Raw genomic sequence first — 21,551 nt, forward strand, 5'->3', positions numbered from 1 at the left:
ACCAAGGTAAATGTTTTACTAAGATTAAAAATAAAAATGGCATTAGGTTCTTAAATTTGTGTAATTGAAACTAGCTATATGAATGGTCTCATAAGACTGATCCAGTTGTTCAGCATTGAAAAAAAATGCATACATACTGATTCAGTTGGTTCTTTCATAATAATTATAGCTATGATTTATTCAGTATTTACTATGTACAAGGCACTCTCATGAACATTTATGCTAAATTCTAACAAAAACATAATAGAAATTCATGAGTCCATTCAACAAATATTGGTTGCACCAGGCCTTGCAAATAATAGTGGATAAAAGTCCCTGACCCCACTGAGCTTACATTTTAACAGGCAAGAGGTGACATAAATTAAATAAATAAATAAATAAATAAATAAATAAGATATTAGATGGTGAGAAATTTTTTTTTCTTTTGCTTGACATACATGTTTATTGAAAAATTTAGAGGAGTGGGGTAAAAGTTGGCTGAGATCAAACTTTTCTATACAGAGAATTACATCATCTCTGGTAGACACATTGAACCTTCCTGGTCACATTATTAACAGTTAACGTTTTAGAAATATCAGTTACTTTCTTGACGTCTCTGTTACTGGGAATCTTGACCAAGGCAATAGGTCACGGTTGAGTTGGAGCAGAAAATCCATTGGATTAAGATAGAGTCTGTAGTTGGAAACATCAGTGAGTGGGAATTTGATTCAAGGGAAGACATAATAATTTAATTTTTCTTTTTCTTTTTAAACTTTTCTTCTACTCTTTGACTACAATTTAGTACATATTTTTTTAAAAAGGGTAATCTGATGTTCTAAAGGTTTTCATATTAATGAGAAAAAAAGACCAGTGAGTCTAGTTCAACTTGAGTTTCCTAGATGATTTTTTACTTATTAAACCAACTTTATTACAGCTTAACTTATATATAATAAAATATACCCATTTATGGTGTACAATGAGATGAGTTTTGACAAATGCATAAGCCCAAGTAACAAACACCACAACCAAGACAGAGAGCCTTTCCAATATCTCAAACAATTCTCTCATGCCTCTTTACAGTCATCCTTAGCTCAGTCTCAGGTATCCACTGACTTATCAGTTTTATCACTTTGGGTTGTTTTTTCCTTTTCTAGAATCTTACATAAATTGAGTCATACAACATGTTCTCCTTTTTGTTTACCTTCTTTTGTTAGATGGTGAGAAATTCTTTGGATTAAAAATATAGCAAGAAACAGGAATATGGGATAATAGGAGTAGAGATCAGTTTTGGATAGGGAGCTTAAGGAAAACTTTATTGATATTTGAGCAAAAATCTGAATGGGGTAAAAATGTGACACATATGGTCATTTGAGGAAAAAAGAATTCAAGCAAGAGGGGACAGCTATTACAAAGGCCCTAGGGATAAAAATATACTTGATATGTTGAATCAATAGCCTAGATATTCAGAGTAGAATGAATAAAAGGGAGATGAGGAAAAGATTAGGTCAAATATAGGAGGTGGTACCATTTGGTAACGGTAATGATCTTATCTTTTACTCTGAATGAAATGGAAAGACATTGAAGGTGTTGAATAAATGAATAAACTGATTTAAATTTCATTTTGAAAAGATAACTTTGGCAGTTAAGAATAGACTGCTGGGTATCAAAATACTCATGACATTTTTCACAGAACTAGAACAAATAATCCTAAAATCTATATGGAACAGTAAAAGACCCCAAATTGCCAAAGCAATCTTGGGAAAAAAGAACAAAGCTGGAATTATCAGCCTTCCAGACTTCAGAATATACTACAAAGCTACAATATACAAAACAGCATGGTACTGGCACAAAAACAGACACATAGGTCAGTGGAACAGAATAGAGAGCCCAGAAATAAACCCACGCACATATGGTCAATTAACATATGAAAAAGGAGGCAAAAATATACAGTGGAGAAAAGAAAAGATAGTTGCTTCAACAAGTGGTGCTGGGAAAACTGGGCATCTACAACTAAAACAATGAGATTAGAACATTACCTCAAACCATATACAAAAGTAAACTCAAAATGGATTAAAGACCTAAATGTAAGACCTGAAATCATAAAACTCTTAGAAGAGAACACAGATGGTAACACTCTTTGACATAAATCTTAGCAATGCTTTTTGGATCTGTTTCCAAAGGCAAAAGAAATAAAAGCAAAAATAAGCAAATGCAACCTAATTAAACTTACAAGCTTTTACACAGCAAAATAAAAAGACAACTTATGGGATGGAAGAAAATATTTAAAAATTATATGACCAACAAGGGGTTAATAACCAAAATACATAAACAGCTCATACTAGTCTATCATAAAAAACAAACACCCCAATCAAAAAATGGGCAGAAGACTTGAATAGATATTTTTTTCAAGGAATACATGCAGACAGTAAACAGGCATATGAAAAAATGTTCAAAATCACTAATTATTAGAGGAATGCAAGTCAAAACAACAATGAGATATCACCTCACACCTGTCAGGATGGCTATTATCAAATGTGTACAAATAACAAATGTTGGGAAGGATGTAGAGAAAAGGGAGCACTTGTGCACTGTTGGTGGGAATGCAAATTGATGCAGTGACTATGGAAAACAGTATGGAGGTTCCTCAGAAAACTAAAAATAGAACTACCACATGACCCAGCAATTCCACTTCTGGGCATATATGTGGACAAAACCATAATCAGAAAAGATACATGCAACCCCAATGTTCTCAGCAGCACTATCTACAATAGCCAAAATAGGGAAGGAACCCAAATACCCATCAACAGACAATTTGCTTAAGAAGATCTGGTATATATACACACAATGGAATATTACTCAAGCATAAAAAAGAATGAAAGTCTACCATTTACAGCAACAGGGGTTGACCTAGACAATTATACTTAGTGAAATAAGTCAGGGAAAGAGAAATACAATATAGTATCACTTATATGAGGAATCTAAAAAATAATACAAATGAATGTATATGCAAAACAGAAAAAGACTCACAAATACAGAAAACAAACTAGCGGTTACTAAAGCAGAGAATGAAGGGGAGAGGGACAAATTAGGGATTTGGAATTAAGAGATACAGACTACTGTGTATAAAACAGATAAGCAAAAAAGATATTTTATAGCACAGGGAATTATAGCCACTAACTTGTAATAACTTGTAATGGAGTATATTCTGTAAAAATCCTGAATCACTATGCTGTATACCTGGAACTAGTATAATATTGTAAATCAACTATACTTAAATGAAAACAAATAGACTGCTGGGGAATAGATGAGGAGGTAGAAAGGCCAGATTGAAGGCTGTTTTAGTAATCTGATGAGAGAGATACAGTAATCCAGGGTGAGAGCAGGAAGAAGAGGTAGTGAGTAGTAGCTGGATGCTGAATATATTCTGAAAATAAAACTGTCATGTTAGTTTCTTTGTTGAGTGAGGAGTATAAAAGAAAGAGGTAAGGCTGACTTTAAAGTTTTTGACTTGAGCAACTGGAGGGCCAGGAGTTGCCATAAATTGAAAGAAGAAGATTGCAGGAGGAGCAGGTTTGTTAGGGACGATCATGAATTTTGTTTTGAACAAGATGAGCTTACATTCCTATTAGCCAAGTAGAGATGTCCAGGAGGCAGCTGGACATATAAATCTGGAGTTTGGGTTGTATATATAAATTGGGGAGTTTTATTTAAAACTATGATATTGGTTATTATCAAGAAGTTAGTAAGAGTAGATAGGCAAAAACTTAGATCCAATAACTGAGCCCTGCAGCAATCTAATGCTGAGTAGGAAGATGAAGAGGAATAAACAAATGAGAATGGGGAGAAGCCAGCAAATAGCAAGACTAATTAGAGACAAAACCTAAATTCAAACCCAGGATTATGGGGTGCATCTAATTCCTATGGCTTTAAACACTATTCTTCATGTGCACATTTTGTTATTATGATTATTAATCTGTATTATTTCAAAGCCCAAATCCATTTCTAGAAAAAAAAAATCTAATTGGTACCTAAGATACTGAATGAGTTAACATTCCTCAAAAAAAAAAAAAACAAACTAGAAATGAGCAGAAAAGTAATAGGTATTAAGAGCTTTATTTTGTATGTCAAGCATTACACCTGATTCATTATAGATAATATTTAATGCCCATTTTAGGTATTATGTTCCCCATTTTGCAGAAGAAGGATTTGAGGTCAACAGAGTTTAGGTACTTTCTCAAGTTCATTCATTTTTATAAGTGGCAGAGTTGTAATTTCTACCCAATTCTGTCTGATATTTTCTACTGTCCTACATTTCATCATCTATACCATCTTGACTCTAACTAAGAGAAAATTATTGCTGCAACAAGCAACATTAAAAAGTATAATAGACATACACAGTAACTTTTATAGAAGAGGCAAACTTCATGTGGCTCTTTCTTATATCAGCCTAAATAAAGCCAGCATTATAAAAGTAGATTATGGTTCCCATCTTAAATAAGACATGTATGAATTCTAAATTTAGAATAAATTTTCTATGCATTCACATTCTCTTATCATGGCCCCTTTGTAACTAACCATCTGTTTCAGAGATAGCAGGTTTGTCACTGATCTTTGCAAGGCTCAGTCCCATAACCTTTCCTCACCATCACAGCTCTGGGAGCTACAGCACTTTGAAAGTTGTCCCTAAGGGATTATGGAAAAGACCCCAGCTACCCTTAGGATTTAAACTAGGAGTTCAAAGCATATCACAAGGTAACCTATCCCAACTGCCTCATGAATCAAATACACAGTCAAAAGAATATCAAATAATATTTTAGGGATCTCAAAGAACAACACTGGTGCCTTGAAGTATACAAGTGGACAGAGAAAGAGCTTCTCCAATACTTTAGCCAATGCTCAGTCACCAGGTGTATGGGCAGGGAAGGTTCTGGAACCCAAATGGATGGGCTAATTCTCTATTCTCTATTAGAACCAGGAATATTGCCATAATAACATTTTTATTCCTAGAAGTACTCTATTTTTGTTAAATTCCCTGGTCTCCATGCATTTAAATATACCTTGAAAGTACACAGTTAATAAGTCTTTTCTAACAACAACCAGTTAGAAAATATAATGGAAGCAAAGATCTTAGTCAATAGGTTGGTAAAGCTTAAGCTCCTTCCAGGAATCTTTGTGTGGTTCTCTCTCTCACTTCATGTAGCTCTCTGCTCAAAGTCACCTCCTCAGAGAAACCTTCTCTGTCTCTATCTAAATAGCCTCTCTCCTAGTCAGTTTTTATCTCATTATCCTGCTTTAATATTTTTCAAGCATTGTATATTTACCTGAATCTATATATTTAAGTATTTTCTTATTATTTTTTGTTTATTTACCTAGATATAATTTCCACAAAAGTTGGGAAATTTTCTTGTTCAGTGCATAGCTCCAGTTCCCAGAAGAGTTTCATTTACATTGTAGGTATTCAATGAGTAATGTTGAAGGAATGAAAGAAGGAAAAAGAAAGACAAAAAGGAGGAAGGGAGGGAGGGAGGCAGGAGGATGAAAGGAAGGGAGAAAGAGAGAGAGCATGGCAGGGAGAAAGGAAAGAAGGAAAAAAAGAGAGAAAGCAAGGGAGGAAAGGAGAGAGAAAGAAAGAGACTGTGAAGAAAATAAAAACAGAAATGGTTAAGTTGCAGATGCTCAGGGTACCCTCTATTTGCCACACCTATGGCAAAATATGCCACACATATTTTTTCCCAGCTTTAAACCCATTTTGGGTTGACATTTTAATTCTCAAATGCTGGCACTTGACTGTGGCCCCATTGACTTGGTTTGCCATAAAGATGTAACACAGAAAGTTAGTTACCTTTCTCTCATATGTTTTCAGTGAGACAGAATAATTCCCCACTGAATTGTTCAGGAATTAAAAAAGATAGTTTAGTCTCTCATATCCTTTCAGCTACCATATTCTTGATTTATCATATCATATCATTTATCTATTTCCTAATTGCTCATCCAGAAATAGCATCTCATAGAAACAGAATTTTAGAGCTGGATGAGATTTTAGTGATTATCTAACCCAGACCCTGATTTCACAAATGAATAAATGGAGGCAGAGAGAGAGAGAAAGAGAGAGAGGGAGAGAGGACGGTTTGTTAGTCACATTCTGAAAAGTGACAGAAACAGGACTCAAGCCCACGTCTTCTGATAGGTTACCCAGAATGAGGTGAAAATTGTAAAAGAACAAAACAAAACAGAAAAACAAAAGATAAACAAAAACAGTATATCTCTCTCTTCCTATTCATCAGACAGATTAATGTAAATAGAAAGGGATACACATCCCCATGATGAGTGTATACATCTCCATGTTTGTTTTATATTATAGCTGCTTACTGTCAAAATTCCTGATTTGATTTGCTTTCAACAATTGGCAAAAAAGATGAACTGAAATGTAAATATTTCAGCCGTGATGTTGCCATGGGCAATTTCCCTCTGGAAATTGTTAATAACCAGGGCCTAAGTGTATGACTGTCTCTACCATACGATAGCTTTGTAATTAATGATTTGAAGGAAAGAATAAAACAGTGTTCTGATTTTTGAGTAGCAAAGTTGTGGAGGTATTTTTTAATGGTATTTGGTGACTAGGGCTGCCATATATTATGTTATGATAGATGGGTAGAAGTCTATATTCAATTAATAAAGTAAAATTCATAGAGAAACAGGTGTGCAGTGGTTCATAAGGACAAAATGTGCAAGTATATTGTTCAGCAACATAGGGCCAGATTTGACAGGAATTGCAAAGATTATAGCTCCTGGAGAAGGAGACAAATGAAGGAAAGGAACTCCTGTAGTAAGTGAAGGATTTTTCATTTGCTTCAAAATATGATGGTCATCTTTGCAAGATTTACTGTACATATTAGTGGCTGCATATATATATATATATATATATATATATATATATATGATGCCCATGGATCATGATGAATTGGCATGATGGCTGTAATTGTGGCATCCTAACATCCCAAACAAACAAATAATATTCTCCACATGGAAGAACAGGAGGGAAGAACACAGTAATGTGCTAGAAGATTAAAAAATAAGATCTGCTTTATAAGGAAAAGTTGTCTAAGGGAGGGCAGAATCAAAACCCAGAATTTTCTATCTAGAACCTGTAAAGCATATTAATCTTTTAAACAAATCTGGAAGCCAATTCAAGGCTAAAAATGTCAAATACAATATAGCATGGACCCTCTCTTGGCATCAGGTTCAGGAAGCAAAGAGCATCTTACTTCTTAGCATATAGCTCCCTCATGCCTTCTCCTAAGAGAGAAAAAAAAATCTCATTCAGCCTGGCACTACACAAAAAACACTGAACTCTGCTCAGAGAATAGCTTCAAAATCTCTTGTTTGAGCTTTCGCGTAAACGTGCATGTGAGAGTATAAAGAAATGTGGTAGAAATACGGATTATCTTTTAAAAACTTCAAAAAGGACAATTTTGGCAGGCAACAGTTCCACAATGGTCTGTAGAATATTTGCTTGCTCTTGGGAAGAGGCTACATTGCAAGCTAAAATGATTCTTTATTCTCTCTCTCTCTCTCTCTCTCTCTCTCTCTCTCTCTCTCTCTCTCTCTCTCTCTCTCTCTAGCTCTCTTCTACTTCCCCTCTCCCTCTCTCCCTCCCTCCCAGAGTCCTTCCTTCCCTCCCTCTTGCCCCTCTTTTCCTCTCTCTCTCATCTGAATTATTAGAGCTTTTGAAGCAATTGAAAGTCCAGACCTAGCAGACTTGGCACAGCATTATTTCTTATCTATTATATCCAAATATTGTCATAGCAGTGATCCAAGTGCTTCATGTATCTGACAGATGTCTGACTCTGGGGAGAAAATAAAGCAGTCAGTGTGTATCGTGGGTTAATAAAATGCACACCAGAGGCAGACTTTCAGTATTGGAAAGGATGTTGGACTTCATCTAGGCCAGCCTGTCCTCTCTGCCCCTAGGTCTGAACTCCTTCCCATATGCCCCTTCCCTTGGCTCAAACACCTCAGACAGTGGAACTTCACTTGTGAAACTCCCCCTTCTGTTTTGCCCATATTTCTCCTGGCTACAAAAATCTTCATTCTTTCCAGCTGAAATCTACCTCCTTGCAGCTTCTGCATATTGGTTTTAGTTCTGCTCCCTGAAGCTACATATTAAAGTCTAATTCTTTTTCCATATGGCAACTATTAAAGTACTAAAGTAATATTTATTTGCTGCTGCTGCTAGTCTTATTTAGGCAAAATAGCTTCAATGATTGAACTCTTCCTTATATTTCAGAGATTCTGGACCCTTTGCTGTCCTGCTCACTTTCCTCGGAACATGACTTATATTAGCTCTCCAAAATCTCTGCCACTTAGTAGCTGCTTGACCTTGGGAAAATTAATCGACTTTTCTGAGCCTTTGTTCCCTCATTAGACCACTGAAAATAATAATAGTCATGACCATCTATGCACTATAATTCATGTAATACAATTAAAATTAAAAAATCATTAAATACTCAAAAAATGTTTACTACTGCTACTACAACTACTATTCCTATGGTAGATATGAGACAAGTCTTTACTTTGGTTATTGTACTTCTATTATTGAATACTGTTTGATTTTCTGTAAGTCCCAACATTCTGTTGGATGGTATAGAGCCTAAAGTGAGTCAGTACTTACATAGCTTTTACATACTTCCTGCCATCACTACTCCTAAAAATGTACACTTATATTTCTAACTCAGGAAACATATTGGGGTTTTGACACTCCTTGGCAGTTCTGTAATTCCCAATCAGTTCTCTCTCTCTCTCTCTCTCTCTCTCTCTCTCTCTCTCTCTCTCTCTCTCTCTCTCTCTCTCAGATTCCCTAGTTGTTCTTTCAGACCCATTTCGCTTCCTCAAACTTTGGGTTCTACTATTCCTTCCTCACTATCAGATTTCTCCTCCTTCAACAAGAAAAGTGAAGCCATTAGACAAGAACTACCTCTGTATCCTTTCACCAAAACTCTAACCGTACTGCATCCATGTTCATGGTTTCCTCCATTCTGCCCATTATTCTGGAATTTTCCCTCCTCACAGTGCAAAGCTTGGTTAATTCTTCTACCTTCCCTGCTCTCATCCCAGGTACCTTGCACATTTTAATAATTATCATTTTCTCTCTCATTTAGTTTCACCATCTTTTTCTCTTCTAGATTCTCTTCATCAGAACTAAAATGTTCACAGTTCTTTCTTCTTAAATCTAAAGTTTAGTACCATATTGTGTGTATATTATGATTCAAAAAAGAAAGAGGAAAAATCTTTTTAATCAACCTCACTAATGTCTTTAAAGAGGTAACTGTACTTGTTGTTTCTACTTTTTACTTTACCTCCTACCCACACCTTAATCTACTATAATCAGATTTCTGCTTTACCCTCCATTAAAACTGTTGCAACATTTGACAAGTACTGTTCAGTCATTCCTTCTATAATCACTCTTCTCTCTTGACACCCATTATGTCACACTCTCCTGGTTTTCCTGCTTCCTCTCTGGTTTTTTCCTATTAATCTGCTTTGTGGATGTTTCTCTTATTTCCAGCTTTACTGTTCTTCTAAATTTTGTCTTAGATTCTCGTCTCCCAAAGAAAGTCTACACACCTTCCCAGAGCAAGCTCATCCATTCTTGTGAGTTAAAAACCCAGCTGTATGTACATGGATCTCAAATACATATCTCCCCCCCCCTTTTTTTTCCTCCTGTACTACCCAAAAGTCAACACATTCACATTAGAACTTGTTATGTTTCCTTCTAATCTCACCGCAAGACTGTGCTTTTTCCTCTGTTACCTCTCAGTGAATGGTATCTACGTTCAGATTATTTCCAAACAAAAAATGTTGGGGATCATCTTTGCCTTTCTCCAATCAATTTTCTTGGATACGGCTAGAATAATTCTTGTAATGTACACATTTTAAATTGTCAGTGCAATCCAGAAAGCTTTTCAGTTGCCTTCCCATTACACATATGATAAATTTAGAGTAAGAGTCACTTGTCTCCAATCTTTTGGTAGCATTCACATGTTCAACTCTTTCTTAAAGATCCTGGCTGCAATATACAGAGCTATCTTGAGCAAATTTTTTCTGTATGATGTTATATGAGTCATTAAGTTCTAAACTCATGTGAAACTCCATGACATTAATTCTTTCTTTCTGATATTTGTTTTACCCTCTTCTGTTAGACACTCATTCACCATGGCAAGCCAGAGTGATTTCCCACAGAGCTTTTGAAGAGCATCAGTCACCGTGGGCAACACATGTGTCCCAATCCCAGATCAATTGAATCAAAATCCCTGGGGTTGGACCCAGACAGAAATCTTTTGTAAAAGTTCTTCTGCTGGTTCTAATAAGCTGCCAGGATATAAAAACCACTGGTTGAGAATTGCTAAGCTAGGGAGGATGCATAAAAGTAGAGTCAATGGGGTGGAAACATTGGATTTAAGGGGACAAGGAAGAATCACAGCAGAAGTAAAATTTTTTCAATTTTTTAGTGTTAGCTGCCCCAAATTTTTATAGGGTGTTTGAGTCTTTGGAACTGGCCATTGAGGGTACAATTTAGCTCTCTAAACCCTATGCAGATAGTTTATCTGTTTGCTATTCTCTGAGCTCATTAACATTTCACCAGTGGTTTTTAAACAGCACTTTTCCTCTTATTTTTCCTCTTATTTTTAAACTTATATAGAGTTCTTTTTTTTAGAGTTCTTTTTAAAACTCTGCATATCTCAGCCGCTCTTAAAAATTATTCAAATATTAACTACATAGTGGAGCATTTTTATAGTGTTTCTTTCCCCAAGCTCAATTAATTAATAACTCCATCCTGTCTGTTCCCACAGTACTTTAAACAATTATTTATTTGTACTTACTTTCTTATATTTTGATTTTTTTTGTTTGCATATCAGTTTCTTACTCTAGACTCTGATATCCTTGAAAGCAGAAAGTGTCTGGTACATAATAAATGTTCAATAAATATTGCTGGGCTGCATGTTAAGTGAACAGATAATGTATACTTTGACTCTTCTGGCTTATGGTATACATAACTTTTACATGTTTACCTTTGCTTTTAAAAGATTCATTTATTATTTTACCAAAATATGAATTGAGCACATCTTATATGTGACATCCTGTGCTTGGCCCTTATTTCTATCTCGGTTTTGTCCATTTTATATATAATCTTCTTGTGGAGTTAGAGATGTAGCCGTATCATTTTCCTAATGTTTTCCTGTTTATGATGACAGGATTTTTTTTTTGAAAGACTTTGAACCTTCTCAGTCGTATTTTTACATAATTTGGAGCCATTGAGTTATACCTACTGTTTCTGAACTTTTTAGAATCCACTGTTTCTGTAGTTCTGGCTATTACAAACCCTAAAGTAGCAAGGTAACTTTGCTCAGGGTATCCACTGTTTCGATCACAAATTCTTTCTGATCGGTTAGCAGGGGATTTGAAATGAACTTCTCTTGTCATTGCCTTTCTATCTGAGCAAGACTTGTCAAGGACACTTTTTGCCAATGGGAACCCAGCGACTGAAGCTCAGGTCACTGCTCTGTGCTGCCTTTGTTTCAGTTGCAGAGTCTCAATCAGGAAAGCCACATCACTTTTCTCATTTTCGCCTGGAAGTTTAGAGTACACTCAAACAAGATCACTTATTTCCCTCTCTCCTTTTACCTTTAGAACTAGATGGCTTTATGCTAATTGAATAACAACTCTCCATTTCTTTCTCCCAGTTATGCAAGGATGAGGTAATTCTAAAGATCTGCTGTACAGCACAGTACCTGGAGTCAATTATACTGTATTGTGCACTTAAACATTTGTGAAGAGGGTAGATTTCACATTAAATGTCCTTACTACAAACACACAAAAAAGGGGACACAAGAAAACTTTGGAGGTGATGGATGTGTCTGTTTCCTTGATTGTGGTGATGGTTTCATAAGTGTGTGCATTTCCAAACTCATCAAATTATATATATTAAATATGTATAGTTCTTTGTACATCAATGATACTTCAGTAAAGATGTTTTTAAAATGATATGACTTCATATACTTAAGAGGTATTTTAAAAAGTAGAGGGCTTTAGCAGACTACTAACCCAAGTTGCATGTATTTCCACACAGGCATAAAGTTATTGATAACCTCCTACCTTCCTCTCACCACCGCCCTCCACCCCAAAACCCACATAAAGTCAGTACTTTTATTTTAAAAAGCCAAGCCTTCTATTGCTATATTTGAATTATTGGTTCCATTCCAACAATACTCTGATGACTACATATTTAAATTTAACTCGTTGTGCTATAATTTATTGTTTATTGCTGACTCATTAATTGTGCTTAGGTATATCCCCCCCACACACACACATACAAACACACATACACATGTGTGGTTTAAATAGATATTCTATTTTTCCTATCAGTCTTTCTCATCCTGAATTAGTTTATCAGTTTTCTTCCAATTCCATAATGTTATCTGTGTCTGCTGTTATGCTTTCCTTCTCCAATTTCAATTTATAGTCCCCATATGGATTCATAGGTTTAATGCAATTTCTTAGAAATCCCAGCAAGTTTTTGTAGACATACATGATATTATTCTAAATTTATATGGAAAGTCACAGCCTTAAAATAGCTCACAGACTCTAAGCAAAGGAGAATAAAGTGGGAGAAATTACTCTACCTGATGTTAAGTTTTTACTATACAGCTGCAACAATCAAGGCAGTGTGGCACTGGCAGGGAGATGGATATATAGATCAGAGGAACAGAATATAGGATCCAGACATAGATCCACACACATGCTTAGCTGTTTTTTGACAAAGGTACAAAACCAATTCAAGGGAGGAAGGATAGCCGTTTCAACAAATGGTGCCATAGCAGTTTGACATTTATAGGCAAAAAACAAAACAAAACAAAAAAACCTTGAACCAAGTCTCAGACCATACACAAAGATAAACTCAAAATGGATAATAGTCAGATGGAAATAAAACTTTTTGAAAAACTAGTAGAAAATCTTTGGCATCTAGGGATCTAGGGCAGCATCCTTAGACTTGATGCCACAATCATGAACCATAAAGGAAAAACTGACAAATTGGATCTAACAAAATTAAAAACATTTACTCTGTGACAGCCCATGTGAAAAGGCTAAAAACACAAGCTACAGAATGGGAGGAAATATTTGCAATGAAGTATAAACATATCATAGAATTCTAGTCAGTAATAAAAATTAATGAACTATTAATTTATATAACAAATTGGGTGACTCTCCAGGGAACTATGCTCTGCAAAAAAATCCAAAAAAACCCAAAAACAATAGCAACAACAAAAATCCATATGGTACATATGGTATGATTCCACTTATGTAACATTTTGAAATAATAAAATTCATAAATGGAGGACAGGTTAGTAATTGTGTGGGGTGTAGGAATAGGAGGGATTTGTGTATAGTTATCAAAGGGCAACAGGAAAGATTCTTGTGGTGTTGGAAATGTTCAATATTTTGACTGTGGTGGTGAGTATACAAACCTACACAGGTGACATAATTGTATAGAACTTAATCCATACCCACCCACCCCCACACACAAAGAGTACAGGTAACACTGGGGAAATCTGAACAAGATTAGTTGATTCTATCATTGTCACTATTCTGATAGTATAGTTTTATAAAATGTTGCTACAGGAGGAGGAAAGTTGACAAAATGTCCAAAGGATGTCTCTGTATTATCATAACTGCATGTGAATTTACAATTATCTCAAGAAAGATTTCAATTAAAGCTTATTTTAGATAGTAGTATAGTATTAAGTTGTGTGAACACACCATAATTTTGTCATTTTCTTTTTGTCAAACGGTTGAAATATACTCTACTTGGTATAATCTACATCTTGTATCTATACTTTCTTCTTTGTATACAATTTATTTGAATGTGTCATGATTTGGGAATAAAAATATTTAGAAGTAGAAAAATAGATAAAACCAATGTGGAATGAAGGCAGTGGGTTTTGTATCTTTTTTTACAGTGGTTAATTTTGAATTTATGAGGAAAGATAGCAAATACTTGTAGTTGTTGATGAAATGAATTAATGAACATTGATTTGCAGCAGAGAAAACTTAGGATAAAGTATTTTTTAGACCCTTTTATGTATTACAACAGGTGAAAAAATAGAGCACAGGACCTTGGGAAATTGTCAACTAGTTGTAAAATATAGTTTAGACTTGTTACCTAATTCCATCTACATGGTTTGGTAATTATGATGTCACCTCTGCTAGAAATAAGAAGATGCCCATAAATAGTTTCCCATTTATAACTTATAATGCAATTATAGCTATGTTTACAAAATTTTCAAGTTCAAAATCAAGTGTTGACAAGGAATAGATTCATTTAAGGAACGAGAATTTGAAGTACATTAATATTATGCTCTGAGTTACAAACAGGGTCATCGATTACCAGACAAGCAAAGTTGCTATTTTTATGTCCTCGACTAGATGTTGCATTCAGATCACAGTAGAGTTAAGAAAGAAAATATTTTCTACTTGGAAATAAAATTTTATTTGAATATGAGGATAAGGTGGACTCCCAACTGTCAATGGTAGGATTTACAAGTTTATCTTGTAAATTATATGATTATGGTTGTTTTAAACCACTAAATTTCAGGATGATTTGTTATTCTTCATTAGCTGACTGGAACACCTATGGTTTAGTTTTGTTACTATCTGATCTTTGTTATCACCTTATATCTATATCTATGTATCTATCTATGTACAATATCTATCTATCTATCTATCTATCTATCTATCTATCTATCTATCTATCTATCTATCTATCTAGGTTTCTCTTTACATCTAAGATTTGAAAAGGTCTTTTCAATGGTCTGCTTAATGAGTTGGGTGTTGGCACAGGTTGTTCCATGAATAATCACTAGGACTTGTCTGGGTATACCCCTGGGATTCTAAACTGGGGCCTTCATCAGCTGAGATATTGACTATTTTGTGTTATTGAAGAAATTCTGCAAGGATGTCATTGCAGAAATAATAAATCAAGTACTTAAAAGTGCGCTAATAAAGTTTACCTTGCCCCTTATTCTCTAATCCCTTTATACAAAAGTTTATTGTTAACTGCAGTCTTTCAAAGTCTTTCAGGAATGTTTTTTATATGCACTTTTGAAAATGGCAGGCATTTATATTTATCACCCTGTTTGGAAATATTTCTAGCCAAGGAAATAGTTGAGTTCAGGTGAGCACACAGGTGCTTGTATTACAGTTACAGTACACTGAATAACAGTGGTAGGTGAAGTGCATTGTAGCAAATTGAAAAGTGGAGATAAGCCAATGCTGAATTTCTTGGCAGTGGTTCAGACCCAGCAACATTGTGCACAGCTGGTATGTACATGATGAATTTTCTACCTGAACTGCTGATTTTCTGTGAATATATATGGTATTGCTTAAATGACCTAGTCATATTTTCTGTGTGTTTGTTTCTGTGCTTTAAAAAATATTGCCAGTTTTATTGGAGACTTTTCTGAAGAAAAATGAGAATTTCTTTATGAGAAATGAGAGTTATCTTTATCTTACACTGTGGTAGTTTAAATGACACATGGAAAATTGGGGATAGATGAGCCTGACCCAAAGAACATATAGAAGTAAGTTACTTTCTTGATTTTTGTTGCATTTTATCTGCATATTATGGCATTGAAGTGTAAGCTATCTGCTGCCCATTTTCCTACCAAGGTGCTTTTTCACAGAGGGAGGCAACAGGCTCAAGTTCTGTATTCTCAAACCTTAGCCTGGAATTGGCACTTTTACTCATAAATTCAGATGTGTTCTACTGTAGCATTTCTTTGTTTACAGAGTTCTACAAGGAATGAGAAGCCTGTTGGTTAGAAGAAATAATATATTTGGCACAGATTTTGAAGTGCTATTAACAATGAGACAATGGTGTTGACCTTTACAATTTTGCCAGATGCAATTTTAACTACTAAGACTCATTAATAATTATAGGGTGAAGGTCCTGGATTCCACCACTTAACAATCTTATCTTAAGGTATTTTTCTCATTTTTCATCACAATTAAAAAGAGCAATGGGAGCATATTAAATATGTTTCAAGTAAAGCTATAAACTTCTCTGCAGTTTTCAAGTTTAAAACAAAATCTGGGGCTTCCCTGTTGGCGCAGTGGTTGAGAGTCAGCCTGCCGATGCAGGGGACACAGGTTCGTGCCCCGGTCAGGGAAGATCCCACATACCGTGGAGCGGCTGGGCCCGTGAGCCATGGCCACTGAGCCTGTGCGTCCGGAGCCTGTGCTCCGCAACGGGAGAGGCCACAACAGTGAGAGGCCCATGTACTGCAAAAAAAAAAAAAAAAAAAATCTGTTTTGAGAGATCAGATAACAACTAAGATAATCTACAGATATTCTTGTTATCGAGTGCTGCATAACAGATCATCCCCAAATGTAGACTTTAAACAACAACAATCATTTATTGTCTTTTTTGTGGGTCAGAAACAGTCACAAGCCCTTACTGAGATTCAAGGTGAGGGATCATAGACCCCACCCCTCCATACAAAGAATGATAGACTCATTTTTAGAAAAGCATGTGAGACAAGATATATATTAGTTTGGCCATCTTTAGAAAATACAGTGTGTCACGGCAGGCAAATGTGTTTTTCCATAAAGAATCTCCACATGGTTGGTGACTTCATCAAACATATAGGTGTATATATGTAATGGGATTTACATCTTTTTTTTAATGTATAAATTTATTTATTTATTTATTTATTTTTGGCTGAGTTGGGTCTTTGCTGCTGCACGTGGGCATCCTCTAGTTGTGGTGAGCAGGGGCTACTCTTCATTGTGGTTGTGCGGGCTTCTCGTTGCAGTGGCTTCTTGTTGCAGAGTACAGGCTCTAGAGCACAGGCTCAGTAGTTGTGATGCAGGGGCTTAATTGCTCCGCGACATGTGGGATCTTCCTGGACCAGGGCTCTAACCCGTGTCCCCTGCAATGGCAGGTGGATTCTTAAACCTCTGCACCATCAGGGAAGCCCCAGGATTTATATCTTTACATTTAATATGGCATCAAGAGTATTTCTTAACAACACTAAATCAGTCCTCAAAGGAATTACTTTAATGACTATAATTTTCATTCCTAAGGATAGGCCAAAATTTAGTATTTACAAAACTGTTCCATTTCTTTGTTGTTATAAATAACACTTGACTACACACATACATATGTTTCTAGATAGAGTGATTCCTTAACTGTAACATTTAGGAGTTGCATTTGGCTGCAAGTAACAATGAACTTTCAAAAGAGGGTTTTCTTCCCCGCTTATCCAAAAGCTTAGGAGTTGATGATTGCTGGCATAAGTTCATTTACTCAGTGATGTTTTCAAACATCTGGGGTCTTTTTGGATGCCTGCTGTGTTAGCTTTGATATTGCAGCCCTGCTGTTATCTTCTCTATATCCAGGGTGGGAGGAAGACAAAAGGGAAAATGTCAAAGAAACATTTCCTGGTGAATCTTGGTTATAAATGGAGGAAAAAACAATTATTCCCTGAGAAATTGTACCTAATCTCATTGGCACATGGCCAAGCTGAACAACAAGGGAGAGAGAAAAAGTATTTTTTTTTCTAAGTATTTTGGTTTTCTTAATTAGGTTCCCTGGAAATAGACTGTGATACAGAACATTGAATTCATAAAGTTTATTGAGGTGTTATTTTGGGAGATAAACCTATAAGGAAGGGAGGAAGGCAAGACTAGATAGAGAGAGAAGCTAGATTATAACGTGGTTGCAACTGAGATCTCACCTGATCTGTTGGAAGTCCTGGAACTCAGATGACTGTTGGGAATTGTCACAAATTGAGGCAAAGGGGCTGAACTTTGTATCTGGTTCATGCTGTTATTAATTGTGAATGCCTGCTGGGAAGGGGCATTACCTTGGGAAAGGTAGTTTCCTGCAATCAAGGGTTGTTCCTAGTGAGGGACTAAGCTTTGGATGATCAATAACAGATATTCCCTGCAGCTGGAAGATCAGTGCATCCATTCTGACGAGGGGATCTGGCTAGAGGTCCACACTATGCACTAGAGTGGTAGAAAGGCAAAAGCAAAGAGGAGTTGAGAGTAGGCACTGAGTAAGCCAACGTATTCTCACTGACAGTGTGTGTTTATTCTTCTATTTTTTTTTTTTTTTCCTTTTTGCGGTATGCGGGCCTCTCACTGCTGTGGCCTCCCCCGTTGCGGAGCACAGGCTCCGGATGCGCAGGCCCAGCGGCCATGGCTCACGGGCCCAGCCACTCCGTGGCATATGGGATCCTCCCAGATCGGGGCACGAACCCGTATCCCCTGCATCGGCAGGCGGACTCTCAACCACTGCGCCACCAGGGAGGCCCTATTCTTCTATTTTTAACTGCGTTTCCCAAATAGTTTATACTAAGCACACAGTCATTTTAAAATCATTAAATTGTGACACTTTATATGTATGTGTTGTATATATTAATATATATATATATATATATATATATATGCAAAGGGTTCATTCATAGTGTGTTAGGTGTTATAGAAAAGAAGTCTTTCTTTGAATTATCCAGAAGTTTTATATGAGTACAGTGATGAATTAAAGGTAACATATATGAAGTAGAATATTTGACTTGGTAAACTTTATTAGGGTCACTTTTTTCTTTCACATATGTACTTATTTAACCATTAAGTGTAACACAATATTAGAATGATTCTTGTTCCAGATTATATCTTTTTAAACAATTATGAACCCCCAAACCAGTATATGCACAGTGACTTCTAAATAGATACTTCAAAATTAATTTTTTGCTGCAGATTTTGAAAGAGTGGAGAGTTAGAAGGATCTGAATTTTTATTATTGAGTAATTCTCTAAGAGGTATGATGTGTTGCCACTAACTTAATATAGGACATTACATCAGGTTGATAATGAGACCTTTGAGGTTAGTCATCTGTATGGCAGATGTTGTAAGTAAAATACAAGATAGTAACAGAGAGTGTTCAGTCTCTAGATACCAGTATCCATACTGCCCATGTCTTCTTTTCAAATCAGATTGCTTCATATTTTTATTAGAGCAACCTCCATTTCATCTGTACCTATTAACAGAGTGTAGGTAAATCTGATTACTTTACTGGACCTACTTAAAAAATGGCCACTGTCACTAGGATGCAAGTCTTGAAATAATAAAAGAGTTTTTTCAAAACTAGCTGAAACACTCAGTGTACCTCATAATATTAAACTATATAAGCAATTACAATTAGTTACTTTTTCTATGGTTTAACTAATCTACAACAGCATTTGAGTCTTGCCCCTCAGGATTCCATTGCTCCCAAAAGACTGATGCAGTAAGAGTGGTACACTTGCTGCATTATGACAAAATATTCTACTACCCAGTTTACTAAACATAGATGTAGAACTAACCCCTGACTCACATACTCTATTAGCAAAACAACAGGAAATGAATTATTCACTAAAAGGGAAAGCAGATAAATATGATATTTTTCAAGTACAAAGAGAGAAGACTCCACATGGCTTATGTATTATGTTTCACTTACCAGAGAGATGGTCAAGTCATAGAGTAGAATGAGGGAAAGTGTGAAGCAATCTTAGAATCTGGAAGATAGAAGAATTGGTGAGAGGGGTAAGACGTATAGAGAGAATAGGACTTAGAAAAAAGAAAGAAAGAAAGAAAGAAAGAAAGAAAATGATAGGAATCCAGAAATCAATAAAGTAGCTCAACTGTGGCACCTGGAGATTGGTACCAGCTGTGATGTGGCAGTTTAGTTTAAGAAAAGGGAAGATGATAGGGTGGCATTGGAAAAAGAGGACTCGGTGTGGGAGGTGAATGGAGGGAGAGAGCAGGGACTGGCATTAGTCTACTTATGGGGAAAGAAAGAGCAATAGATTCTGAGGTCCATTGCTGAAGGAAGAAAGGAGAAATCCTACATCTGTGTGAAATAAATAGGTTGAATAGAATGTACTGGAAGAGAGGAGATAAAGAATTGCACTGAGTTACCAATGACTCTTAGAGATGTCTGAAAAGCAAATTTAAAAGTAAGTCATTTGCAGAAACGATTTCTAGTTCGTTCTTCTTTTTTCTTTTTTTTTTTTTTTTGCGGTACATGGGCCTTTCACTGTTGTGGCCTCTCCCGTTGTGGAGCGCAGGCTCCGGACGCGCAGGCTCAGCGGCCATGGCTCACGGGCCCAGCCGCTTCGCGGCATGTGGGATCTTCCCGGACCGGGGCATGAACCCGTGTCCCCTGCATCGGCAGGCGGCCTCTCAACCACTGCGCCACCAGGGAAGCCCTAGTTCTTAATAATATAATTCACCATTTAGGAAGAACTTATGGACAAAGATCACAAGAAGGATTTTGCTAGCTAAAAACCGCTGCTGAGGAAGCCTATAATGGCATGCCTTAGACGTAAGTTTTTTCTTGGAAATGTAGGAAGTGGTGCAGTTGACAGTCTTGTCTTGTTCCTCTGCTGGTGGAGGTGATAATGGGAAGTAAGGGTCCCAAGGGGAGGCTGCTGGAAGGAAGAGAGACACTGTGCCTGGACAAACAACGTAATTAGCCCTCAAGTAATCCAGCGATGGCTGTGGCTTTATGCAGCGAGGGCAGCTGCCCATTAGTGTTAATTAACCAACAGGAGAGAGATACAAGGTGTGGATGTGCTTTCCGAAGCCTGGCAGCCTAAGGCGGGATGAATCCACAGTAGTCTGAGGCTGAAGGTGAAGTAGCAGCCAAAAAAATGGACGGAGCTTTTATTGGGCATTCTCTGTTTCTGGCTACTAAGCATTCAGGGCTTTGTACCCTCCTTTCAGTCCCATGAGGGAGGCCGTCATTAAGGTGACCATCTCATAGGCAAGAAAGCCCACCCTCTGCCCTAAGAGCTAGGGCAGGAAGCAACCTGTCTCCTGATCTCTGAAACAAAACTGCCCACACTGAGCAAATGCAGGACATGGTGGGATTTCTTCCTTCAGAGGCTGAACCTGACAACATTTTGAAAGGCTCCAGATGCAGTACAAGCAAGCCAGCTCCCTGAAGCAGGGTCAAGAGATGGACTAGATGTTGCAAAATGCCCTCAAATTCCAATGGCTCTGATTCAAGACCTTGAAGCAGTGCTGGTGAGAATCCAGCCTGGCCCGTGCAGCCATGTGGAGCTGTGTGGCTGATGTGCACACAGTTACCTTAGGTGAAGCACCACTTTCTTGAACTTGATTCAAGCTTCATATTGCTTGATATGAAAATTGAAAACAACTAAATACATAGGAACTATTCCATTTCTATCTTTATAACAATAACAAAATTTAACTTTAGGTTTTTGGAATAACATTAGTTTTCATTAGACCATTCACTAGTTATTAAAGAGAATTTTTAATTTTATCCAGAAATTTCTGATTTTTATTATCCAGAGATCTTCCAATACTGGGATTTATTAAAACTTTTATATTTTCTATTAACATGTACCTTTTAACAAGGTAGTCATATTTGTAGTTTAAAAAATAGTTTGTTTGATATATAGAAACTATCGTTCTTTTTTTTTCTTAAATTTTATCTTTTTGCCATGCCG

The 21,551-nt window shown here is 36.4% G+C and overlaps 1 protein-coding gene across 1 annotated transcript in view; it reads left to right on the forward strand.

The window, feature by feature from the left end:
• CTNNA3 (catenin alpha 3) overlaps positions 1-21,551 on the forward strand; it is a 1,652,440-nt gene that overhangs the window by 1,010,183 nt on the left and 620,706 nt on the right. The window lies entirely within an intron of this gene.

This window comes from Mesoplodon densirostris, chromosome 1 (assembly GCF_025265405.1).
Source record: "Mesoplodon densirostris isolate mMesDen1 chromosome 1, mMesDen1 primary haplotype, whole genome shotgun sequence".
NCBI lineage: Eukaryota > Metazoa > Chordata > Mammalia > Artiodactyla > Ziphiidae > Mesoplodon > Mesoplodon densirostris.